Here is a 27,857-nt window from a genome sequence, read left to right as displayed (position 1 = left end):
ACCCACTTCTCCCTGCCCTTCACTTCCACATCTTTCCCTCCTTCACCCCCTGTATCCTGCTTCACCATCCCCTTTATCCCACTTCGTCACCTCCCTGTCTTCCTCTTTTTCACCCCCCCCAACTCTCCCCCTCCTTCACTCCCCCATCTCCTTCGTGGGGGGAGTTGATGAAATGACAGGGCCCCTCCCAAAAAAAAAAGCAAACACTTGTCTAATCGCTGGCTTTTTTTGCAGCAGCCATCGAGCCTCGGAGAGCTGTCCCTTAGGCCACGCCCACCAGTAGGAAAAAAAGGTGAAGATTTAAAGGGACCTTGCAGGTGTTAAAAATCAGTCCGAGCTTCCCAGCAGCCATCGCTGCCTCGCAACTTGCAACCCCAAAATCTCATCTCACGACCCCCACTGGGGAGTTTCGATCCACAGTTTGGGAAGCCCTGCCCACGATGGATAAGGCCTCCTGTTGAGGGCGCTCCTCTGCCTCCCTCTGCGCACACGTGATACAATCCAACACATTTTATGTTCACTTTTGTGTCAGAACCCAATTCCACAGCTTGATCCAAAAGAAAGGTCTTTGCTGAGAAACGCAATGATCGACCTGATGATAAAGCTTGGTGTAAATTGGTCTGATGGAAACTGACTGATAGCAGAGCCTACAACATAAAACACCCTCCAACAGATATGTTTCGATCGTTACCATTCATCTGCCAACACCAAAAATGCTAATCAATCTGCCCACGTCAATGACGGATTTATCTTTAATGACTTATTTTTCTCTTCCGAATGTCAAAGTAGGTGACATTTTGCCAGAAGAAAGAATGCAAACTGTTTCATTAAAACCCATTATCTCCTGATGTTTGTGTACACATATTGCACACAGAGCTGTGGAACATTCAGGAGAAAAAATTAATAGTTTAATATCAACTGAGAGCTACTTAAATGTTAGAAAGGTTCACCATTTTGTGCAGAATTATGTCAAGGATTTATCTCCTCCGCAAAGACACTCTTTGGTGGAACTTTTGGTCACCTGTCCTAATAGTCCCTTATTTGGCTCGGTGAACGTCCCTATGAAGGAAAACTCTGGCAGCTGCAAAAGGTTTCCCCCTAATTCCTCTACCAAAACGCTTTATGATTTTAAACACCTCCATAAAGTCAATCCTTAATCTTCTTTTCCCACCTCTTTCCATTATTTTTAAATGTATTTCCATCCATTGTTTTATCTCTACCTTTTAGCCTTTTTCGATCCCTTCCCTTCCCCCCCACCCCACCCCTACTAGGGCTATCTGTACCTTGCTCGTCCTGCTTTCTACCCTTAATTAGCACATTCCTTTAGATAATATCACCACCGTCAACACCTCTTTGTCCTTTTATCTGTGACATCTTTTGGTTATCTCCACCTATCACTGGCCCTCTATCCAGCTCTACCTGTCCCACCCCCCCTTAAACCAGCTTATATTTCACCTCTCTTCTATTTTTACTTAGTTCTGTTGAAGGGTCATTTGGAACGTTAACTGTGTTCCTCTCCGCAGATGCTGCCAGACCTGCTGAGCTTTTCCGGGTATTTTTGTTTTCGTTTTGGATTTCCAGCATCCGCAGGTGTTTTTTTGCTTTTATCTTAAATCTTCTCCAGTAATCCCAGCTTCTCCAGTAATATGAAAGCGCTGGAAAAACTCTGCAGCTCTGGCAGCACCTGTGGAGTGGGAAACAGAGCTAACGTTTTGAGTCCAGTAGAGCTCTTCTTTGGAACCCATGAAGCAGAAGGAGAGTCATATTCGGGCTCGAAACGTTAACTTTGTTCCTCTCTCCACAGACGCTGAACTTTTCCAGCACTTTCTGTTTTTAATCCCTGTCTCCACAGAACCGAAGTTCCTGCTTCATCGCGCGGTTTCGTGGTGAAGTGGGACACGAGCTGCATTCGAAAGGCACCATGTAGCGAGACCCACATTGGATGCCATGGCCAAGTACTAAATGGCGTCTTGGGAGTATCACTGCTGGAATGAAGGGATACTGGAGGAATGCTGCCCTCCCAGTTGCGCTCTTGCACCATCAAGTGGACAGTGGTGGCACAGCACCCGAAGAGAGTGAGCTGCTGTCTTCCTGTGGCTAGGAAGTTATGCTAAACTTTTTTGGACCACTGGTTCCACCTCAGCTGGAGAATTGTGCCCGATTCCGTCACCGCGCTTCAGGAAGAATGCCCAGGTCCTGGAGAGGGTGCAGAGAAAACTTAGGAGAATGGTACCAGGGGTGAGGGACTTCAGCGATGGAGGCGTTGGGATTGATCTCCTGCGGGCAGAGAAAGTGCAATGGAGATTTAATAGAGGTGTTCAAAATGATAAAGGGGCTCGGAAAGCTTAGGCAGGGAGAAACTGTGCCGACTGACAGGAGGGTCGGTAACTAGAGAGCACTGATGTAAGGCGAAGGAACCAGTGATGATTAAGAGGAGTCATGCTTTAGCACAGTGAGTTGTTGTGATCTGAAATGTCTGAAAGGATGGTGCAATTAGATTCAAGAGTAACTTTCAAAAGAGAATTGAATAAACAGTTAAAAAGGAAAACGTGCAGAGCTATGGAGATAGAAGATAGGAGCGGAACCAATTGGATAGATCGTTTCGAGTACCAGCACAAGCATAATGGGCAGAATGGACCCTCCTTGTGTTTCCCATGTTTCAATGATTCCCTGAAACTGTGACTGTGTGACTCTCAGATCCTGAATCCTGTGAGTGCGTGATGAGGTGAGTTTACTGTTCTGTGGGCCTCCGATTCCCTTATTTTCTGAACCGGTGATTTTGTGATTCTGAGATCCTCTGTTTCAATGATTTTAAGCAAATGGATTGGGAGGAGGGATTGATTTGGATGTGGGCATTAGGGCAAAATAATGAGCTGAAATGCTTGAGCAACTTGCAATGATGTTTCAAAGTGGTTAAAAAATCACTAGTGTAGGACTCAGGAAGTCAATGATGGCTTAATTTCTCGATGGCGCTATTTAGAGATTAGGTTCCATTGGGTATATCAACACTTTGTGAGGTGGTATTGTTTCTCACCACTTGTGGTGTGGGCACCCGTGTGATCTGCCAGCTGGTGTGTACACCAGTCATGCTCAATTCTGCCAACGTCTAAAAATTCCAACCCCTTGTGTTTAAATCCTTCCCGCGTCTCATCCATCCTGAGCCTCTGTCAGCCCAATCACCCCTCCAAACTCTCTGTCCCTCTACTCTGATCCCCATTTAGCCAGTATTAGCAGCCTTGCCCTTTGCCGTCTGGAGTCAACTCTGAAATTCTCTCCTTGTATCCTGGCCTCCAACTGCAATTCCTACTTTTAGACATTGTCTTTAGCTTAGGATCTGGTTTATCCACACCTGTATCTAGGCCGCTGTCCCTGCTCGTGTGTACCCTGAGATGGATCAGGCCCCCAACTCTCCCAAAGCCTATCTTATCTCAGTCGTGATTCAATTTCTGTGCTGGTGCTTTTTCACTGTCCATTCTTGGGATGTGAGCGTTGCTGGAAAGGTCAGCATTTATTCCTAGAGGGTGGCGGTGAGCCACCTTCTTGAACCGCTGCAGTCCATGTGTCGTGGGTGTAAGTGGCGTTAGGAAGGGAGTTCCAGGATTTTGACCCAGCAACAGTGAAGGAACGGCGATATGGTTCCAAATCAGGATGGTAAGTGGCTTGGAGGGGAACTTGCAGGTGCTGGTGTTCCCAGGTATCTGCTGCCCTTAATAAGGGGGGTGGAATGAACATTGGCGTTTCTTCAGAAGGTGCTTTCCTTCCAACAATAACAACTACTTACATTTATATGGAGTAAAACGTACCAAGGCACTTCACAGGAGTAATTATCAAACAGAATTTGACACTGTGCCATAAGGGGATACCTTGGTCAAGGAACTGTGATTAAGGCCTATCTTTAAGGAGGCAGAACGGTTTGGAGAGGAAATTCCAGAGATTAGGGCCAAGCGGCTGAAAGGATATCCAATAATGGTGGCGTGATTAAACTAGGGGCCGTGCGCCAGGTTTGAATTGGAATGAATGCGGCGAACTCAGGGGATTGCGTCGAGGCTGCTACAGAGTTAGGGAAGGGGCGTGGTGACGGACAAGGATGAGAATTTTTAAATCAAGGCATCGCTCTGGACAGGGAGGCCATGTATGTCAGAGATTGCGGGGGTGATGGGCGGACGATGTGAATTATTCATCATGGAACTCCTCATTCTGTGCAATCACCGGTCTGCAGTGAGGCAGATCTCCGGATCTGAATGGAAGAACAGCGTTTCTCTAAAAGGAAACAAGCTAAGGCCATAAATATTCGAAACAGCTCTCCGCATAAAACAGAAAACGCCACGGTTATGAACTATAATGAGGAAAGGCAAACATTAATTGTAACAGCTCCTTTCTAATTGCAACAGCAGTTAGTCCCGATAAGATCAATGCAGCATATCAGAAAGACCATAATAGACTCTTATTATCTTTTAATCTTCCCGAGGTGGTGTTCTAAGAGCTGTCAGTAATTAGGGAGGGTGTTTGCTTTGAGTGACCTTGATCTCTGTTTATTATTGTTCCGCTTTTCCTCTGTCTAAATGAGAATCCTAGTGGGGCTTTATTAAAGATGGAAGAGGTAATGTTGTAACTGGTTATGAATGACATATTTCTCCTTTGTGACTGTAAACCTATTGGTATGCGGGGGCTAACAGTACTATACTGTGACCTTCCCTGTCACTCTCTGTTTGCTCAGTAGGTGACATGCTCACACACTGCCTGAAAACAGTGCAGGGCAGGTTACCCTCTTGTACTCACACGGCAGTGGGAGAGTGTCACACTTGAGAAAGAGGGGCAAGGTCTAGGTGGCAGTGAGGATTATCCACAGGCTTTTAGTGCAGTTTCCAATGATGTGGTTAATCCAATCCATGTAACCTCTGCGCCAGTGATTCTAGTAATTGCTTTTAAAATAAGGTGAAGTGGATGAGACTTAACAGCAATGGCAACTTGCATTTATTTACAGTCTGACATAACAAGATGTTCAAAGGAGCGATTATTTGACATTGAGTCTCATGAAGAGGTATTAGGGCAGGTGAGTGAAAGCTTCAAAGAGGCAAGTTTGAAGAACATCTTAAAAGAGGAGAGTTAGAGAGAGAAAGGTAGAGAGGTGGAGAGGATTACGGACGGAGTTCCAGAACTTAGCGTCCAGGCAGCTGAAGGCACAGCCATCAATAGTGAGCATTTAAAATTGGGGTTGTGCAACAGACCAGGATTCTTTATCTGCCAGACAGTCTATAACCTGCCTGTGATCGACTGAAATCAAAGTAAAATTAATTTAGGCACCTGAACCCATCCGTTAACTTGCATGTGCCCTCAGTGTTGTATCCAGATGCCAGGAGATCACCGTCAATATGCTTTAATCAGAGACTATATTACAGTGCTGTTCCACTCTCACCCTTGCGAAGGTTTTGAGTGTGTGTGAGGTGTGACTCAGTGTTGAATGGTCACACTCTGGGCATTTTACCAACTGGACCTTTCTGCAGGTCTGAGCCCCAAACCATCTTTGCTAAACCATAGGAAAGAGACCTTGCTGAAAGAGACCTTCAACAGCTCCACAGTGCATCTCGCTCCCGTTCATCGCATTTAATTTCTTTTATAAACATAGCCAGTGTGTGGTTCTCTGTACAAAACACAGGCACTGTTTGTGATTCAAACAACAGCATGCATGTCCGGGAGCGTTAGCAGAATACGTGTGTTGATTATATATAGACCTCTGAGATAGTGAAAAGAATTGGATAGTGAGCATAAGCTACTGACCACGTACCCAAACAATCACTAAGAGTGTCTATTTCCATCTCTATAACATCGGTCAGCTCAATGCGTCTCAGTCTATCTGCTATCGAAATTGATTCCTGCCTCTGACACCTCCAGTCCTGACTATTCCAGCACACTCCTGGTTGGCCTCCCACATTCTACCGCCCCCCCATAAACTCGAGGTCATCCAAAACTCTGCTGCCCCCTGTCCTAACTTGCACCTTCACCTCAGTGCTCATTTACCTACATCGGATCCCGGTCAAACAGTGCCTCGATTTTAAAATCTCACCCTGGCTTTCAAATCCCTCCATGGCCTCGTCCCCCACTATCTGGGTAACCTCGTCCAACCACACCGCTCTCTGAGATATCTGCGCTCCTCCAATCCTGGCCTCTTGAGCATCCCGGATTTTAATGGCTCCGCCCTTGGTGGCCGGGTGTCAGTTGGGCCGAGGCCCCAAGCTCTGGAATCCCCTCCCTCAAACCCTCGGCCTCGCCCCCTTGCTTTTCCCCTGTAAGATCCTCTGAAAACATTGCTCTTTGGTGAATTTTTTGGTCACCTGCCCTAAACGTTTCTCATGTAGCACGATGTCAAGTTTTGTCTCAAAACGTTCCTGTGATGTTTTATTATGTTGATCAGGTTATAGAAATAGATATTGTTGTTGCATGAGCTATTATATGAGCGTCAGCTGTGATTCGGTGGGTACACCTCTCACCTCTGAGTCAGAGCGCTATGGCTCCAAATTCTATGCTAGGAACCTAGGCCATGTCTCAGTTACCCTTTAGTGTAGTGCTGGGGGAATTTTTAACAATTCATTTCCAGGATGTGGGCATTGCTGGCTGGGCCAGCATTTATTGCCCATCCCTAACTGCCCATGAGAAGGTGGGGGTGAGCTGCCTTCTTGAACCGCTGCAGTCCATGTGGTGTAGGTACACCCACAGTGCTGTTAGGGAGGGAGTTCCAGGATTTTGACCCAGTGACAGTGAAGGAACGGCCGATATATTTCCAAGTCAGGATGGTGAGTGGCTTGGAGGGGAACTTCCAGGTGGTGGTGTTCCTACCTATCTGCTGCCCTTGTCCTTCTAGGTGGTAGTGGTTGTGGGTTTGTAAGGTTCTGTCTAAGGAGCCTTGGTGAGTTTTTACAATGCATCTTGTAGATGGTACACGCTGCTGCTACTGTGCATCGATGGTGGAGGGAGTGAATGTTAGTGGATGTGGTGCAAATCAAACGGGTTGCTTTGTCATGGATGGTGTCGAGCTTCTTGAATGTTGTAGGAGCTGCACTCATCCAGGCAAGTAGGGAGTATTCCATGACACTTCTGACCTGTGCCTTGGAGATGGTGGACAGACTTTGGGGAGTCAGGAGGTGAGCTACTCACAGCAGGATTCCTAGCCTCTGACCTGCTCTTGTAGCCACAATATTTATATGGCTAGTCCAGTTCGGTTTCTGGTCAATGCTAACCCCCAGGATGTTGGAATGCTGCTCTCACAGAGACACAGTGCATGTCAGGAAGTTCCTCCTGCCAACCTTCCTCCCTCAACCAACAACACTAAACTGTCTATTCATCACATTGCTGCGCGCGGGGTCTTGTTTTGTGTAAAATGGCTGCTTCATTAGCATAGAAAACAAGATAATACACTTCAGAAAAGCGATTCGTTGACTGCATTTCTTGAGGGTACGAGAACAGAGGGAAGATGAGGAAAAAAACCTTCACGCTGTGACTTGTTATGATGTGGAAAGCGCTACCTGAAAGGGTGGCGTAAGCAGATTCGACAGTAACCTTCACAAGGCAGTTTAAGGGTAAAAACTTGCTGGGCAATGGGGAGAGTGGGGGTGTTGAGCAAAATCACAATACTGCATATGTTGCAAATCTGAAACAAAAACAGAAAATGTTGGAAATACTCAGCAGGTCAGGCATCATCTGTGGAGGTAAAAACAGAGTTAAGGTTTCAGGTTAAGGGCCTTTCTTCAGAAATCTAATTCTGTCTAAGGGCTGGCTCGGGGATGATGTGTTGGATTGCCTCCTTCTACCCTGTCTGATTCTGTGAGGATGTGATATAAATACAAATCTTATCTTCCTTTCTTAACATTTATATTTTGCCTCTTTACTTATTATTTGATTCGCGTGAGACTGATTCATGAATGCTGTGCTCTAAGAGTCAATGTAAACTTAAATATTCAAAGATGCCAGATACACGCTGAGTTATAAGATGAACGATCATGAAACATGTCCATAACATACTCTCTGATTTGATTTTCCATTCTCTATTCCACATAATCTCCATTACAAGCTGTGACTGCCACTATGTTGACCTGAATAGATGTAATCAACAGATGTAAATTAGTCTTCCCATGGTGTGCGAACACATTGCCTATCCCTTCAGATCATCTACTGTTCTGCAACTACACCTAGCCTGCCAATTAGAAGGTTGCCTCAGATCACTGGTTAAGACAAGAAGACAGCTCTGCCTAAAACTGGGAAATAAGCAATGTGGGAGCTGGCCATCGTTCAAAGACAACAGAACTGTCGTGTCAAGGAAGAGCTTCAATTGAATTTACCTCACTTCCAACATATTTCAAAGTTTCACGAAGAACTAACGAATGATCAGATAATGTCTTATTTTTGGACCAGATACCAGAAATTCCTTGACCTTCTTCAGATAGTGCGGATGGTATCTTCTATTGTCAACCAAAGCAGGCAGTGGACTTACAGCTTAATATTGGATCTGAAAGACGGTGCCTTTAACAGTGTAGCACTCCTTCAGTACTGCACTCAAGTGTCGGGCCAGTCGATGCATTCAAGCTCATAGCGGAGTTCAGAACTCAGCCTTCTGACTCAAGGGTGAAAGTTCAGCTAACTTGAGCCAAGCTGGCACTTTATGATAGGTATATTTTGAAATCAAGTCACAATATCACAGCAGCCCTTTTTAAAATCACAAGTGTTACAGACTGAGATGGGAGGAATGTGCAATTAATTCTAGCCCCATTTCCCAATAGGTCGTAACAATAGTTCAAATGTTGAACCCACCCCCAAAACTGGCCAGTTGTCTCCCTTCAATACTGTTATTCCCAGCATAAAAAGACTCTAAGCAGGCTTCTTTCAGTACGCACAAAAAAAATTGATTTATTATAAAACAAACTACTTTTTAAAACAAGTTAATAAACTGGTCAACATACAAGTTATTGTTTAGAAGTGTAATGATTTTCTGCTTTTCAGAAAAAGTAGATATTCGAATCCCTGTACACTCACACACAAACACAAAACAGGACAAAACAAACACAGTCCCCTGCAGAGACTGGAGAATTGGAACATTTCTTATAAAAAGGATAAAATTAAAAAAAAACCTTGACGCTGTTGATCTAACAGAATTCTGTCACAATAGATCTGGAAGTTCTTTCGGACAGCCATAGAATCATAGGGCAGAACTTTTAGGTCAGCAGGCGGGCGCGGTTGGCGGGTCTGGGATCGGCCAGGGAATGGACCACCGACTGAAATTTCATGCTGGCTGGTCAATTAACGGCCAGCCAGCGTGAAGTGCACGCTGAAATGCTCAGCGCTGCCGGGGTTGGGATGGGAGGAGGGCGGGTGCTGACGTCAGCGCGGGCACGGGCAAGCGCTGAATGAAAGCTCCCTGAAGACAGAGAGCATCACAATCAGTCACCGGAACATAGACATGGTAAAAGTGCTGTCCATAGATTTTAATTTTTTAAATTTCACAACGGAAACCTCATCCCGCCCTCGGATGAGGTTTCATGAAACATGCGAAGTCTGCCTGGTCGATTTGCCCACCTGCCAACCGTGAGGTTGGACGGACCACAAAAAATCGGACACAATTGCAACTTTAATTACACTAATTGTCCTCTTAATTGTCGGCGGGCGTGCTTCTGACTTCTGCGTGCTCCCATCGATTGAAATACCGCACGAGCGCTGTATGATGTCTGGACGCTCGCCTGGTGTCATCTCGTGCGATTTCATGTCTAATCAGGTCGGGCTTGCGCCTGCCTGCCAACCTAAAAATTCTGCCCATGGAGTCTTACAGGCACAGGAAGAGGCCCTTTGGCCCATCATGTCCGTGTTGGTCATCAAGCCCCTATCTACTTTCATCCCATTTTCCAGCACTTGGCCCATAGAGCCCTGTATGCTATGGTGTTTCAAGTGTTCATGTAAATACATCTTAAATGTTGTGAGGGTTCCTACCTCTACCGCCCCCTCAGGCAGTGAGTTCCAGATACCGCCTCCTCCATATTTCCTCAAACCCCCTCTAAACCTCCTGCCCCTTACCTGAAATCTATGCCCCCTGCTTATTGACCAATCCAGTAAGGGGAAAAGTTTCTTCCTATCTACCCTATCTATGCCCCTCATAATTTTGTATATCTCAATCAAGTCCCCCCTCAGCCTTCTCTGCTCCAGGGAAAACAACCCCAGCCTATCCAGTCTCTCTTCATAGCTGAAACACTCCAGCCCAGGCACATCTTAGTGAATGTACTCTGCACCCTCTCCAGTGCAATCACATCCTTCCTATAGTGTGGCACCCAGAACTGCACGCAATGTGGCCTTTACTAAAGTTTTATACAGCTCCAACTAACCTCCCTGCTCTTGTATTCAATGCCTCGACTATTAAAGGAAAGTATCCCATATGCCTTTTTAACTACCTTATCTACCTGTCCTGTTGCCTTCAAGGATCTATGGCCATGCACATCAATGTCCCTCTGATCCTCTGTACTTCCTAGCGTCTTACCATTCATTGTATTCTCCCTTGCTTGGTTAGTCCTCCCAAAATGCATCACATTACACTTATCAGGATTAAATTCCATTTGTCAATGTTCTGGCCATCTGACCAGCCCATCTATATTTCCCTACATTCTAAGGCTTTCCTCCTTGTTTTTTACCACACCACCAATTTTCATGTCATCTGTGAACTTACTGATCATACCTCCTGCATTCATGTCTAGATCATTAATGTACACTACAAACAGCAAGAGACCCAGCACCGAACCCTGCGGTACACCACTGGACACAGGTTTCCAGTCACAAAAACAACCTTCGACCATCACCCTCTGCCTCCTGCCACTAAGCCAATTTTGGATCCAATTTGCCAAATTGCCCTGGTTCCCATGGGCTCTTACCTTCTTGACCATTCTCCCATGTGGGACCTTGTCAAAAACCTTACTGAAGTCCATGTAGACTACATCAACTGCACTGCCCTCATCTACACACCTAGTCACCTCCTCGAAAGCTTCACTCAAATTTGTTAGACATGATCTCCCCCTGACAAAGTCATGCTGACTATCCCTGATTAATCCTTGCCTCTCCAAGTGGAGGTTAATTCTGTCCCTCAGAATTTTTTCCAAAGGTATCCCTACCACTGATGTTAGACTCTTTGGCCTTTTGTTGGTGAAACTCTTGTTGGTGATGACTCTTACTTACCACAACTTTGTAGACTTTCAAAATAAAGCAGATGAGTTATCCTGATGAGACGTTTCAGAGGAAGATTTAACACAAAGGTGGGGTACAGAGAGGAGAAGAGAGAGTCTTTTTTCTGACAGCCTGCTTCTAAGGTACACGCACACTCACATTCCCTGAGAGTTTTAAAGACAAAGATGTTCAAAGAATACGCCTCTCAGGCCAGGCATTTTTAACCAATCAGCAAGAGTCTTTAGCCTGGCAACAGCAGTTCTTTGTTAACTTAGAGATATGAAATATCTCTTCCCTCTCTAGGTGTTCCTCATTGGACATCTATATTGACCCATGGTTTATTGAAGATTGGCACTTTCACAGCTCCGAATTAATATTGCAAACCTTCAAAAATAACTCAGGAGGAAGGATATCCAAAATTCAATCACCTTCAGATTTTCCAAAGATGGATTCCTCACACAAGCGATATTCTAGGTGCGATTTTTAAAATTCTTTCACGGGATGTAGGGGTCACTGGCTAGGCCAGCATTTATTGCCCATCCCTAATTGCCCTTGTTCAGAGGGCATTTAAGAGTCAACCACATTGCTGTGGGTCTGGAGTCACATGTAGGCCAGACCGGGTAAGGACGGCAGATTTCCTTCCCTAAAGGTATTAATGAACCAGATGGGTTTTTACAACAATCAGCAAATAGTTTCATGGTCATTATTAGACTTTTAATTCCAGATTTTTATTGAATTTAAATCCCACCATCAGCTGTGGCAGGATTGGAGCCCCAAAGAATTACCCTGGGTCTCTGGATTGCTAGTCCAGTGACAATACCACTACACCATTGCCCTTGAGAAGGTGGTGGTGGGCTGCCTTCTTGAACTGCTGCAGTCCATGTGGTGTAGGCACACCCAGAGTGGTGGAAGGGAGGGAGTTCCAGGATTTTGACCCAGTGGCAGTGTGTCAATGGTAAACCACTTGCATCTCCAAAGTGCCTTGCAGGAGCATTATCAGAATACACGTGTTGCTTATTTATTGATCACTGAGACAGTGAAAAGAATTGAATAGAGAATATAACCTAATGACCACATATCTGTGCTATCACTAAGGCTGCCGATTTCCATCTCTGTAATATTGCTCAGCAGCATGTCCATTATAAAACTCATAAACAGTATGTAAATGACTGAAAACATAATGAATTCAACTTGGAAACATATGACCTATGGGCTTTAATATTAAATGCACTGTTGAGTAGACCTTTTATTTCTATTCAGTAAATTAAGACCTGCATCCTGCAATGTATTGTAATTGTTTGTATGCTGAAATGGTTATAATTGTGCAATACTTTTATTATTTTATACTTTATTTTAATTTGTTTTAATAATTATTCAGAACTATGTTATGAATTACGATTACCTGATTTATTGGTATTGCCATCCCAACTAGAGGAGGCAGTGGCATAGTGGTATTATCATTGGTCCAGTAATCTAGAAACCCGGGGGTAATGCTCTAGGGACCAGGGTATGAATCCCACCATGGTAGAGGGTGGAATCTGATATAAAACCTGGAATTAAAAGTCTAATATTGTCATAAAGGCCCATCTGGCTCTTTAATGTCCATTTTCTTCCAATAAGGGAAATCTGCTGTCCTTCCCTGGTCTGGCACATATGTGACTCCAGACCCACAGCAATGTGGTTGACTCTTAAATGCCCTCTGAACAAGGGTAATTGGGGTTGGGCAATCAGTGCTGGCCTAGCCAGTGATGCCCACATCCCATAAACGAATAAAAAAATAATTGGCATCTACCTGCCATGATGATTTCTCAGCAACCTGCCTAAGCTAACCCTTATCATCCTTTGTGACCTGTCTGGGAACTTTCACACAGTTGACCACATCATTCTCCTGAAATGCCTCTCCTCCAGCTGGGAGGGACTGCCTCTGCCTGGCCCCTTCTAGGTGTAGCCAGAGGATCACATGCAAAACGTTCTCTCCCTGCTGCTGCCCTGTTACTACTGGAGTTTCTCGAGGAGCTGTTTGTGTCTCTCTCCTCGTCTACAGGCTCCGACCCAGTGACATCATCTGCAAACTCAATGCTAGTTTCTATATATATGCCAACAATACCCAGCTCTACTTCTACTCTCTCCTGGTGCCTCTGATTTCTTGTCTGACATCCAGGCAAGGAATAGAAATCTCTTCCGATTAAATATCAGGTTGAATGAAGCCATTGCCTTCAGCTCCCACCAAAAACCCTGTTTCCTAACCACCAATTCCATCCCTCTCCCCGGCCATTGTCTAAGGCTGACCCAGACTGTACACAACCTTGGTGTCCCGTTTAACCCCTGATGAGCTTCCAACGCCATATCTACAACAGCACCAAGACTGCCGCTGTAAAGTTTCCCGTCTCTGCTCCTGTTTCAGCTCACCTGTTGCTGGAACCCCTGTCCATGCTTTTGTTTTCCCTCGACTTGACCATTTTGGCTGGCCTCCCACCTCCCACCCTCCATAAACTTAAACTCTGCTGTCTATGCCTTATCTCACAATAAGTCCTATTCACCCATCACCCATGTGTTTACTGATTGGCTCCCAGTAGCCAATACCTTGATTTTAAAATATTCACCCTTGCCTTCAAATTCCTCCATGGTCTCACTCCTATAACCTCCCCAAGCCCGACAACCCCTTGAGATAAAAACAGGAAATGCTGGAAGCACTCAGCAGGTCTGACAGCATCTGTGGAGAGTGAAACAGAGCTAATGTTTTGAGACCATATGCCCCTTCTTCAGTACTTTGGAACCCTCTGAGATGTCGGCACTCATCTAATTTTGGGCTCTTTTCATCCTCGGTTTTGATTGTTCTAGCATTAGTGGCTGTGCCTTCTACTGCCAAGGTCCCACGCTCTGGAATTCCTTCCCTAACTCTTTCTGCCTTGCCACCTCTCTTTAGTTCTTCAAGCTGCTCCTTAACATTGACCTTTTCGAGTTATTGGTCATCTGCCCTGATGTCTCCTTATGGTTCGACGCCCCTTCTGTGAAGCGCGTTGGGGATGTTTTGCAATTTCAGAGCCACCGTGTAAATGCAAGTTGTTGTTGTACCTTGGCTGCTATTGGAAAACAATGAGATTGAAAGGAGAGTCAGCTGTGAGTGTTGATTGACGCTGAGTCTTAATGAAGCGTTGGCATTCGTGAGGATCACCGATGAGGAGACTTTGTGACCCGGATGCCTCCTGCAACCACAAATAAAAAAAAAACAGGTGCTGAAAGGGTTCGGTAGGTCTGTTAGCATCTGTGGGGAGAGAAACAGGGTCAATGGGAGGAATTTTCCATTCCGGGGACTAAGTCCGGTGGTGGGTGGGTTTGCGGCATGTTTCCCGCTGGACACCATGCCGGGAACTCGTGTCTGATTTCACGCTGGGAAACCCATTAATTATGCATCGGCGAGTAGCTCCCTCAGGCACGGGCTGGGGTGGGCACTGATTCGCCTGGCCCGCCGTTACCTAATGGGGTCAAAGGTCTGTGTGCCAAATTTAAATGTCACCTAAATACCTACATTATCCTCAGCAGGCCAGCTGTGTGCAGGAAACTTCTCGATATGGCTCCACCAAAGGGAAAAAAGCTGCTCGCAGGTTCAGCAATGACCCCCCCTTGAGACCCTCATCCACAGAAATTTTCAGCACTGGGATTACCTCTACCTGTTACTTACATCGACTTGTTACTGTCGAGCGAAGTAACAGTCATATTTTGTAAGGTCATTCTCATCCATATATAACTTGAAAAAAAAATGCGTGAGTGCATCTATCCAGGTGCTCCAGGAGGCCCACCAGCACCCCCCCCCCAACCGCCCTCGCAGACCTGGGAGGGCAGCTCGTCAGGCACACCCCCCACACTGAGAAACGGCAACCAGTGCAGGAAGAGGGTGAATGATCTCATCCGCTCCACCAGGGTAAATCAGCCTTCAGCTCACTCCAATCTGACACTCTCATAATGGCATCATGCCCCCAAAGGGTTACACTGCTCAAGAATCTCGCACAATATTAGCCGGGGGGGACACCAGCACAGTCTTATGGGCACTTTAACATCACCAGCGTCTCACCTATCATGCTGCACAAACTCCATCCTCAGCCCTACTGGGGTGGGCTCAGTATACACTTAGAGATGACTTAGGTGCAGAAAAGATTTATGAACATGGTTCTAGGGATGAGGGACTTCAGTTACATGGATAGATTAGCGAAGCTGGGGTTAGAGAGCAGTAGGTTCATACAAACATACAAATTAGGAGCAGGATTAGGCCATTTGGCCCATCATGCCTGCCCTGCCATTCAATAAGATCGTGGCTGATCTGATTGTGGCCTCAACTCAACATTCCACCTGCCCCTGATAATCTTTGACTCCCTTGTCAGTCAACAATTTATCTACCTCTGCCTTGAAAATATGCATTGACCCTGTGTCCACTGCTCTCAGGGAAGAGATTTCCAAAGATTCCCGACTCCCTGAGAGACGAAATTTCTTCTCATCTCCACCTGAAATGGGAGACCCCTTATTTTCAATCTGTGTCCCCTAGATCTAGTCTCCCCCACAAGGGGAAACGTCCTTTCAGCATCCACCCTGTCAAGTCCCCTCTCGCTCTTATATCCTTCAATAAGGTCGCCTCTCACTCCTTCTAAACTCCAATGGATACAATTAAATGTTCAGAGAACATTTTCTCCAAGTGTTCAAAATCAAAGGAATCTAGACAAGAGTGGATAGAGAGGAAATGTTCTCATTGGCTGAAGGGTATAGAACCAGGGTTAAGGTGATTGGCAGAAGAACCAATTGTGACATGAGGAAAAACATTTTTACATAATGTTTGCTTATGACCCGCAATGTACTGCCCAAGAGTGTGGCGGAGGCACAATCGGCGCTTTCCAGAGGGAATTGAATGAACGCCTGAAGAGAAAGCTTTTGCAGGGCTACGGGGGGAAAGTGTGAGGAGCGAGACTAGCTCCCTTGCTCTTACAGAGAATCGGCATGGACTCGATGGGCCAAATGGCCTCCTTCCATGCTGTGACCATTCTATGATTCTACGATTCTTTACCCAGCCGGCATGCATGCTTCCCAGCCTCTCCTCCATCTCTTCCCATCGTATTTGTTCCATTTATCTTCACGCAGGCCAAGCTCGCGCACAACGGGAGGCTGGTATCCCAGACGGGAGGAGGGATGGCAGACGTCCAGGAGCTTTCCCAGTTTGAGGAGGGTGCCGCAGGCAAAGGCGAAGACAAATGTCCCTCCTGTGGGGAAGGCGAGACTAACCTCTCACAGCAAGCCAGGACGGAGGAGCCCTCCCTGAACTGATCACTCCCTGATAATCGCAGTGTGTGACGTGCAATGTTGTATTCTGCCTGCTTATGAATAAAGTCTATCTTCTCTCTCTTACACGTAGTAGCAGGCCCAGACAGAACACTAGGCCAACCCATAAGCCCCAGCCCCCAGGCCACCTTAGCGGAAGATGCTGAGGATGCATCAGATGAAGACCCATTACTGTGTTCACCCTCCAACAGCGCGTGGACACACACTCTGGTGGGTCATGGATCTAGATTAGGCTTGGGGTCCCATTCTAGAGAGCACCTCACTGACACATCTCCAAAGCAGTCAGAGGCAGTGACAGCTTGGGTCTCTGATACTGAGAGGATTGCTGGAGATCAGGCACCCCATCACCTTCAGTTGTACAGGCTAAGGAAGGTGCACCTGCCCCACAGCATGACACTCAGAACAGGCTAGGGCCCTCCAGGCTTTGGCCCACTAGAGGATGCCTGGCAAAGTCATTGAAGAATGCAGGGTGTAGCAGTCAGAAGACTGCTTCCGCCTCTGCTTCAGATGTCGGGGGTGCACCCAGGCATGGCGGTAGAGTTAGAAAACTTTAACATCACTTCTGGGTCACGGGTGTTCAATCACTGTCTATGTCATGCAGCTTTGTAAATACATTTGCTGTTCGTGAGAATGGTCTGATCATTTGAAAGCGTTGTGCATATGCATTTATGTGGCCTCTTATTGCGAGGGTGAGCCAAGCTCCCACTCAGTGATCGCCTGCCTTTGTGAGCCTCATGTTCATGTGATGTGTAGCTGACTCATGATAGTTACTCTACCCTTATGTTAGGTCAGGGAGATGTGTCAATTCTTTACTGGAAGTGTCAGCAAAATGTGTTAGCAACCTGTACTCCTTACAAGACAACATGGTGTTAGTCGTGCTCAATAGCCTTAGAGGGTTAACTGTAATTGTCCCTCAAAATGAGTTGGCTGTCTTCATTGGCAGTGTCAAAGCACAAGACCTGCAGCCATGATGGTCTCTCCGACCATGCGTTCATCTCAATGTCCGCTAACTGTTTCTCATTAAGGTGGTGACGACTGCCTCAAGTCCTTTTACGTAGTGTTTGCACTGTTATGCCAAGTTTCACTTCCCAGCATGCATGGATACAGTGTTCACTTTTCAAAAATTAGGGCCTGGTGAATACTGAGGGTTGAAGGTGCAAGTCCGAAAGCTGAACATGCTCTTGATGCAACTGGCTGTAAAGACCTCTCAGTGCACTGGCCTGGCACAAACGGACAGGGCGAATGTGGCCATGTCCCATTGCCTACACCTTTCTCCACCTGAAATCGTGTGGCTATCGGTGTGGCACAGGCACGTCTTTCCTGTCGTGCTTCTTCGGTGATATCCTAACGTGGAAGCTGACCCTCACCTCCCTCTAGAGGTTCCTGCCCTTCCTGCTCTTCATCAGCCGAGGATCTCTCAGCCTCCTCCATGTTTCTCTCTGGCAAGCGCCAGGTTGTGAAGAGCACAGCAGACCACAGCTATGTGGGACACCCCCTGTGGAGAGTGCTGCAGAGCCCCACCTGAGTGGTCCAAACATTGGAAGCGCTCTTCAGGTTGGCAATGGTTTGCTTCATGATGGATCATTGCGAGCTATGTGCTGCGTTGTATCTCTCCTCTGAGACACTCTGAGGATGACGCACCAATGTCATGAGCTATTGTTTGAGTGGGTACCCCTTATCCCCCAGGAACCAGCCGTGTAATCGGTCCCTCAAAAATGTGAGGCACCTGAGAGTGACTCAGGGTTTATGAGTCATGGGAACTCCCAGGGTACCTGGCACACACTTGCATGATGTGCACTGATGATCGCACACCAGTTGAACGTTCAGGGAGTGGAACCCTTTCCTGTTAATGAGCATCAGGGACTGCTGCCATGGCTCTCTCAAGGCGACATGTGTGCAATTGATTTCACCCTGTACTCTAGGGAAGCCTGAGATAGCTGCAAACCCCAGAAACCTAGCAACCTGGCTAGCTTCATCGATTGTGAACTTCACATAATGATGAGCCTTATTGTAGAGGGCACTGTCACCTCCTTGATACATTTATGTGCTGATGACTGTGAGATGCTGCACAGGTCCCCTGTGGATCCTTGGAACGATCCGCAGGCAAAATAATTGGACATGGCGGTGATCTCCAGGGGCACTGGCAGGCAGTGTCCTCCCAGTCCATAGGGCGTTAGACCCTGCCACAGAATGTGGCAGATATCATCCACCACATCTCTTGACAAGCACAGACTTGCGCGGTATTGACAGTCGTTCATCTCCAGGTAGGACACCCTTGGTCGTGCGAGTCACCTCTGAGGGATGAGTCTAACTTCTTCATCCTCTGGGTCTTGCTGGGGCTCTCCTGGACCATGGGCCTCAGGCCAGGCCCTCTCTCGAAGCTGTGCTAGGCCTCAATCGGATCACTGCCATCAAGAAGGCAGCATTGAGCACAGGCTCCATTATTCAATCCTCCTTCTCCCTGTGGACCGATAGACACAACAGACTAACGGTTAATCGACAAAAATAGCAGACCTCCCATTCGCAAATAGAAAGTCAATGTCATGCCCTAGAGCTCTGTATGCGCTATTAGCATTTCACTGATCCAGCCTCGTAGCTCAAGCTCAGACTCACAGATTGAGGTGATCAAGATGCCAACCCTGAGACTTGACATCTCAATCCTACAGAGGTTGGATGCATTCATGAAATGTGCCACCTTACCAAAGACACACCTGCAATCTATGATCTGGCATTCTGATTAAGCTCAACTTGCACTTCAGCAATGACTGGATGCCTTTTGGCCCAGTATCCATGCCAGTTGGAGAAAGCACATTGGAAGTTTTCAATGATGACCTGGCAGATAGGCAGCCTCCTTAACGGGCGCCTGCATTTTCCATTCTCACATTCCAATAGGGCGACTGTATTGTGAAGCCAATGACTGCTGCAGTCTCTCATTAAAGCACACCAAAAGGCAATGGCTCCAATTGCACCTTCTCAAGGAAGTCTTCCTCTCTTCTCTCAGCTCTGACTCTATTTCAATGTTGTGACTCTAAACAGTTTGATGGTGCCCCCTGAAGGGGTCACTTGGTCCAGCCGTGGTCTCCTCCCACACTGCCTCGAACCACTCTTTTCCAGTTTCAATTTTAAATTGTGGGTTTCGAGATGGCGGTGCTGTGTTTTTATTTTAAGAGCAGCTTTGACCCTCCTCCTGTCAGTCTACAGGTCCCTCCAATCTTCTTGGGAACTCACAATCTGCAGGTAGACCTCCCTCCAGTTATTCTCCAGCCTTCCCCAGCAACCCTGGACCCCACTGCCATTGTGGTGGACGTTCCAGTGCCACCACCCTGCCCTGCCCCCTCCGCCTCCCACCCACCCCCCCCCTCCCCACCGCCTCGCTGATCCCATCACTGTTGATGTCCCCGCGCCCCGTGTGGACTTCACCCCTCCCCATCTTAAGGCTGTGTGCACAGTCACATACAGAGGAGAACACCCCCAGAAGAGCTTTGAATATCCCTACTTTATTACCTTTTCCCCATTTTCAGCCTGCAGATGCCTCCCCTAACAATGACCATCCCACCTGCAGCCCAGTACCGAACCAGACAAGCCCATTGCCACTGACTGTCAGACAATGAACATGCCCTGCACACCAAGTTGTGCCTTATCCCAGTTGAGCAAAGAGGTTTTGCCCCTCCCTGTAGCAGGACTACGACATGTGTGCATTGCATAGCTGTAGTAATCTGATGTGTAATATATCTTTAAGACAAGCGTTGTAAGGTCTCATGATCTTAATACCCAATAGCAGAGTAGTGTGGGCTACCTCTGTGGGAGAGTCTTGAGTTAGAGTCTGAAGAGTGAAGATAGAGTTTTGAGTGATAAGCGCACATATTTTGCTGCTGAGTTTAGTTTGTAAATAAACAGCATGTGCTTATTCTAACAAGGCTCTACTGATGTTCTCTGTCTCTGTACCAACCCAGTCACCCCGAAACAAGCCTGCAGCCCAGATCTTTTAGCCCCAACGAACCAGGGCACTGGATCCAACATACTGACGATCAGAGTGAAAAGGAAGGAAAAACACGAAAGGACGGGGTAAAAAGCAAGAAAGAACGAAGGCAATCAGAAGAACCAAAATCGGGCCCTACCTCACACGGTAGTTGGAAGTAAAGAAAAATGTCCTTCCTGATCGCCGAAGCAATCCCCTCAGAGCATGCCGCAATCTGGAAGAATGGAGCCTTTCAATCCAACCTCAGACGAATGGTCTCACTACGTTGAACACCTCGTGCTCTTTTTCCATTGCGGGGGAGGAGAAGGGGCGCGCGATCCTTCAGTCCACATGTGGGGGTAAGACATATGGATTAATCCAAAACATTATTGGCACCCAGTGCTCCAGATTCAAAAAGTTTTGATGACTTGGTGAACCTCGTAGAGAACCATTACTTGCCCAAGCCGTCAGCGACAGTGCAACGGTTTAAATTTAACTCAAGAAACAGGGTTGTGGGCGAGTTGCTTGTTATGTGCCAAGCCTGAAACAATTAACCGAATATTGCGAGTTTGGTCAGTGAAATGCTTAGAGGTCGTTTGGTGTGCGGTATAAATGAAGATGCAATTCAGAAGAGATTACTGCCTGAAACAAAGCTAGATTTTCAGAAGGCATTGGAAATCGCTCTGGCAATGGGAGGTGCAGTGTGAGACTCGAACATCATACAGGGAGTGCCAAATGGCACCATTCTCCATGTTGGACAGGGGGTCTCAACCAAAAAGAGTGCGAAAGTACAAAGCTTTACTCAGAATCGGGAAGCAGCCTGTGGGCTAGCAGGCAAATTAAAAGGGATGACTTAGCAGCAAAAACATGGCATAATGGTAACAGAGGTGGAAGCAGACAACCTGATAATGAATCACAGTTTAATAAGCTCAAATGTTATTTTCTGTCATCAAAATGGACACCTCATGAGACATTGTAAAGATAGAACCAGGCTGACTTTCAAACAAAAGCAAAAATCCAATGAGATCAACAGCGTTCAAAAGCCTAAGTAATAGATTCTGATAGCTATTCGTTATATCATTTAAAGGTAGGAAGAATGGAACCTATCTCTGTAACCATGAGAGTGAATGAGAAACCTCTCAGGAGGTGGATACTGGTGCAGCCACTTTGGTGATTGGTGAGCATACTTTTAAATAACTGAATCATGGGGAACATAAGCTGAATTTTGAAGCAACTGATATCAAATTAAAAACTTACACAGGAGAAGACATACAAGTCAAGGGCGTATGTAAAATCACAGTACACTATGGAGGTCAAACAGTGAAATTACCCTTAATGGTAGTAGCAGGCGAGCGACCTAGTCTCCTTGGACAAAACTGGCTGAAAGAAATTAAATTGGAATGGACTGGAATCCTTCAACTGAGAACTAATGGGTTGTCAGAGCTACAACAAAAATAGGCCTCAGTTTTCAAGGATGAACTTGGAAAAGTTGAGGGGCTACAAGCAAAAGTTCATGCAGATCCAGAGGCAACGCCAATATTCATGAAGGCAAGACCAGTACCTCATGCAATGTGGGAAAAGGCAGATGCCGAACAGGACAGATTAGAAAAACTGGGGGTGATCAATCAGTACAGTTTTCAGAGTGAACGGCACCAATTGTACCTGTTCTCAAACCTGACCGAAGCATTCGAATATGTGGGGACTACAAGTTAACAGTTAATAAGGTGGCAAAATTGAATAGACACCCCATACCTAAAATTGAAGATTTATATGTGGAGCTGGCAGGTGGAGCGGCCTACACAAAGTTAGATATGAGTCGTGCCTACCAACAATTGGAATTAGAGAGGGCACCCCGGATGTTTGTCACCATAAATACATATAAGGGGTTGTATCAATACACCTGTTTACATTTTTGGCGTATCTTCTGCTTGTGTCATATTCCAAAGAACCATGGAAAGTTTACTACAGGGACTGCCCCACTTTGTAGTTTATTTGGATGATGTTCTTGTGACTGGGCTCACTGAAAAGGCGCATTTGATGAACTTGGAAGGGGTCTTGAAATGTTTTTCACAGGTTGGAGTGGGATTGAAAAAAGGGAAAGTGCATATTCCAGGCAAAAGAGGTAACTTACCCAGATCACAATGTCGATTCACAAGGGTGGCATGCAGTTGAAGAAAAAGTGAAAGCCATTAGAGAAACCCCAGCACCAAAGAATACATCCAAACTGAAATCACTCTTGGGGATGATCAATTACCATGGACGCTTTTTGCCTAATTTGTCGACAGAACTGGTATCCCTTGTATTACTTGCTCAAGAAAAACCAGAGATGGTCTTGGCAAACACCACAAGAAGAAGCTTTCACCAAAGTGAAACAGTTGTTACAATCATCTACACTTCTGGCACACTTTGGCCCAAAAAAAGAGTTGGTATTAACGTGTGACGCATCTCTCTATGGAGTGGGAGCAGTGCTTTCCCATCGAAAGGATGATGGATCAGAATGACCTATAGGATATGTGTTGAGAACACTCAGTACTGCAGAGAAAAAGGGTAATCTCAAATAGGAAAAGACGGCCTGGCAATCATTTTCGGTGTTGAGAATTTACATCAATGTGTACAAGGTCGTTATTTTACTATCATAACGAACCACAAGCCATTATTAGAACTATTCGGTGAAGACAATGCTATACCCCCTACAGCCTCAGCAAGAGTACAAAGATGGGCGTTAAACTTGGCAGCTTATGAGTAATGCTTTTATTCATAGACCCAGAAGTCAAATTGCAAATGCAGGTGCACTCAGTCATTTACCTTTGCAAGTAAAAGATGAGGATGTTCCAATTCCTCAAGAATTCGTTTTATTATTGAACTTCCTGGACTCATCACCGATATGTGCAAAGCAAATTAAAGATTGGACAAACCGAGACCCAGTCTTATCCAAAATGAGAAATCAAGTTCTTCATGGTTGGTCACAAACACAAGAGTCTGGTGAAATGAAACCGTATTTCCAGAGAAGATACGAGATAACCAGCCAAGAAGGTATTTTATTGTGTGGAGCTCGAGTGATTGTTCCTCCAAAAGAATAAAAACCATTGTTATCTGAACTTCACAGTGCACATCCCAGAATTTCCTGAATGAAGGCAATAGCACGAAGTTTTATGTGGTGGCCTGGAATGGATGGAGAGATAGAAAACTCAGTGAGAAGTTGTATGCAGTGTCAACAATTACAGAAATTACCTGCAACAGCCCCATTACACCCCTGGGAGTGGCCAGGAAGGCCATGGGAGCGAGTACACACCGACTATGTGGGACCTTTTACGGGAACAATGTTTCTACTTATCATCGACACTCATTCAAAACGGATGGACGTATATGAATTGTGGCTGACGACATCTTCCACTACAAGAGACAAACTATGACAAAGTTTTGCAATTAATGGACTACCTGAAGTGCTCGTAACAGACAATGGAACAGTATTCACAAGCGCTGGATTTTTACCGATTTATAGGCCTCAATGGTATTGTTCATGTGAAAACATCTCCTTACCACCCTTCCTCAAACGGACCGGCTGAGGGAGCAGGTCAGACGTTCAAATCTGGCATGATGAAATTGTCTGGAGATCCTATAGTGACAAAATTAGCACAGTTTGTTTTCCATTATAGAACCTCCCCTCACACCTGCCGAACTGTTGATGAATCGCCGCCTCTGATTGAGATTGAGCTTTGTTGTGCCAAACTTGTGGAGGAAGGTGGAAAGAAGGCAGGGGAGTCAGAAATTTGGACATGACTGTCACAGTCGTGACAGAATGTTTAATGTAGGAGAGAAGGTATTTGTGAAAAATTCTAGAGAAGGATCAGCATGGTTGTTCGGTGGAATAAATACTGTAATGGGCCCTCTTTCCTACCACGTTAAAGCCAAAGGTCGAGTAATAAGGAGACATGTGGATCATATAAGAAGAGGGGAAACCAAACACCCAGAAATGATTCCACCAGTGTTCGAGACTGAATCAACATTTCCTGTTGAAAGAACTCAACTGAGCATAAATGTGTTTGAAGGGCTGACTGTACCTGAAAGAGTCAAAGAAACAGATTTACAGGTATCTACTGAAGAGCCTGGTGCTCAGACGACTCCAGTAAAAGAAATTCCAAATCAAACTTCAGAAGCTGTAAAGCTGAGACGTTCTACATGCACAAGGAAACCTCCTGAGAGACTAACTTTGTACATTATTAATCTGTGTAGATAACTTGATATATTTTTAAAATAGTAAAACGCAGGGAGGGATGTAGTAATCTGATGTGTAATATGCCTTTAAGGCAAGTGTTGTAAGATCATGTGATCTTAATACCCAATAGCAGAGTGGCGCGGGCCACCTCTGTGAGAGAGTCTTGAGCTAGACATTGAAGAATGAAGACAGAGTTTTGAGTTGTGAGCCCACAAGTGTAGCTGCTGAGTTTAGTTTGTAAATAAACAGCATGTGTTTATTCTAACAACAACCTCCGAATGTTCTCTGTCTCTGTACCAACTCGGTCACCCCAAAACAAGCGTGCGACCCGGATCCTTTATGCCTAACAAACCAAGGGCACTGGATCCAACATTAGCCCTGAAGCATAGCCCACAAATCTCCAGGTCTGCCTTTAACCTCTCACTCTGACCTCTTTGCCCCAGACCCAGGACGATGACTGACTTTCAATGAGTTCTCCTATTCCTTCATGACTCATCACAACAAAGTCTCCCTTCCCACCTCCATGAGCCTCTGTGCGACCCACCCCTCTTGTGCCACACTAACCCAGCCTCCATCCCGCTCCTAGCCCGGAGTCTGTATGCATCCCCTCCCAGTCATAAAGTTTGATTCCCATCCACCTCCTTCTGTGTCTGCATTCTAATCTTCCATGTTGGGCTCCAACCTCCCCATCCTCAGTCTCCCCTCTGCCTGCCATTGTTCCCTCCCCTTCCCCCAACCCTACCATACCCCATTGACCCTCATACCTCTGTCATCCTTCCCCCCCAACCACCTGACTGGTTACAATGCTGGCCTCAGAGTGCAGCCCTGCCTGTGACCCGCAGCACACACTGAGCGCTGTCCTCCTGGCGTATGGAGGCGCCCATCGTGAACAGACCGACCCTACGCCTCCACCAGTGTGGCATCTCAGTGCCATGGGTGAGGACCCGAAGCAGCGCTGTTGCAGGTAGGCTTTGGATGTTGCTCTCGCCTTGAAGTCACGAGCGGTGAGGACAGACGGGTGCACGCCACTAACATCCAGTCCTGATTTAGACTGGTCTAATTTCCTGCTGGCGTGACACGTAATTGGGACGGGGAACGTGATTCCAGTGAGTAGCGTTTTCAATGACTTTTCATGACATGGTAATTCATGCAAATGCCACTCTCGACATGGGTCAGCGGGAAACCTGACCCGCCGTCAGGCCGCCATGAACGTGGTGAGGGGAAAATTCCGAATTGATTTCCTGCCGGTGGGATTCCGACTTTTGGCCCCTCTCTGAATTTTCCGCTCCTGCCTGCTGGTGGGAGGGGGGGGGGGGCGGGAAAATTCCGATTCCGCCCGACATTTCGGGTTGACGAGCGATTCATTTCAGGTTTCCAGAATCCACAGCATTTCGCTTTTGTGTCTACGCAACGAGAACATTGCCAGCCCCTTGTTTAGGGAACTGAATAAATTCAGACCTAAGACAGTGGAGAATATGACAAGCATGGGAAAAGATGGAGCCAAAATCAAGACGTTCAGAAGGCAGGACCATAGCAATGTGGAGAGACAGCCTGCCCGGCCCTCGATGCTGATATTTTTCCTTTATCTGATCTGCTGATCTCGTTGGATATTTTATTGCATAAAGTTTGTGCAAAATGCTGTACTGACCTAATTTGCCCTCAAAACATTAGATATTATTAGATATTTAATTAAAAATAATTTTCAGCGTGTAATTAATTTTGTTTGGAGATGTCTGATTTAACACAGACATGCTTCATTTTTGATGATGCCAGCAATCTTTCTGAAATTGTTTTTATTGTGTAAATGCGTTGGGCTGTTAGCTCTCGTTCAACAGCAAGCAAGTGCCTTTGAGGTAGTCCAATTGAAGTTTTCAAGGTTATAAAGGCAGTCAAAAAAAATAAGCAAGTTAGAAGTGAAAATGGCAGAGCTTCGTAAACTGGGTGTTGTGGGCTGCCCTATTTGTGAGCAGGGAAGGCCTTTAAAACACATCTGCAGGTGTCTGGTAGAAAGGGGACACAAGGTCAGAATCAGAGCCAGGCTAATCAGGAGAGAAGTTATGAAACACTTCTTCATGCATCTATTCTGCTAGAAGCGTGGAACTCTCTCCCACAAAAAGCAGAAGATGCTAACTCAAGTGGTAATCTTAAATCTGAGATCAGTAGATTTTTGCTAGGCCAGAGAGTTGGAGCCAATGCAGATAAGCAGAGTTAAAGATCAGCAATGATCTCAGTGAGTAGCGGAAAGGCTTTGCAGGGTTGAACGGCCTACTCCTTTTCCTATGTTCCTAGCCGGGAGGAGATTTCCTTAATATTCTGTAAAATAGCTTCTCTGAAGCTGTAGGGCCCCAGCTCTTTGCTCCTACAACAACAACATATTTATTATAATGGAATGTCCCAAGGTGCTTCACTAGGAGTGTTATAAAACAAAGTATGACACCAAGCCACATAAGGAGACATTATGTCAGATAACCAAAAGCTTGGGTAGGTTTTTGTCATCGTCATCGGTCCCTCGGAATCGAGGGTGACGTGTGTCAGGCTTGGTGAGACGTCAGATGACTGAGGAGTCCAATTCTGGATTCAATTGTTCTCCCGCAGTGAGGACGCATTGTTGTGCAGGGGAGTGGAAATCGCAGCCCCGGGTTGACTTCCATCTCCATCCTCTCTCGCCATTGTTCCACCTTGCTGTCCAGTCACCGAGCATCAATGTGGCTTGCACCTTCCTGGTCCATCAAGGTTTTAGGAAGTGTCTTAAAGGAGGAAAGCGAGGCAGAAAGGTGGAGAGGTGTTGGGAGGGAATTCCAGAGCTTGGGGCCCAGGCAGCCGAAGGCCCAGCCACCAAGGGTGGAGCCATTAAAATTGGAATGCACATACCTTAGTAAGTAGGGCACATTTTGTGATGGGAAGGACTAGTGATGGATACCCCTGCAAATAAACAAGTGGGCATTTTAATGCCACTGCAAGTAGCAATGCAGAGGCCTGGACTAATAATCAAGATAATCTGAGATCAAATCCTACCATTGTAATTTGAGAATTTGAATTCTGTTTTAAAACAATCTAAATATACTAAAATAAAAGCAAAATACTGCAGATGCTGGAAATATGAGATAAAAACAGAAAATGATAGAAAAACTCAGCAGGTCTGGCAGCATCTGTGGAGAGAGAAACAGA

This window comes from Cetorhinus maximus, chromosome 6 (assembly GCF_964194155.1).
Source record: "Cetorhinus maximus chromosome 6, sCetMax3.hap1.1, whole genome shotgun sequence".
NCBI classification, from domain to species: domain Eukaryota; kingdom Metazoa; phylum Chordata; class Chondrichthyes; order Lamniformes; family Cetorhinidae; genus Cetorhinus; species Cetorhinus maximus.
The sequence above is the reverse complement of the archived record's forward strand: the minus strand, read 5'-3'. Positions refer to the sequence as shown.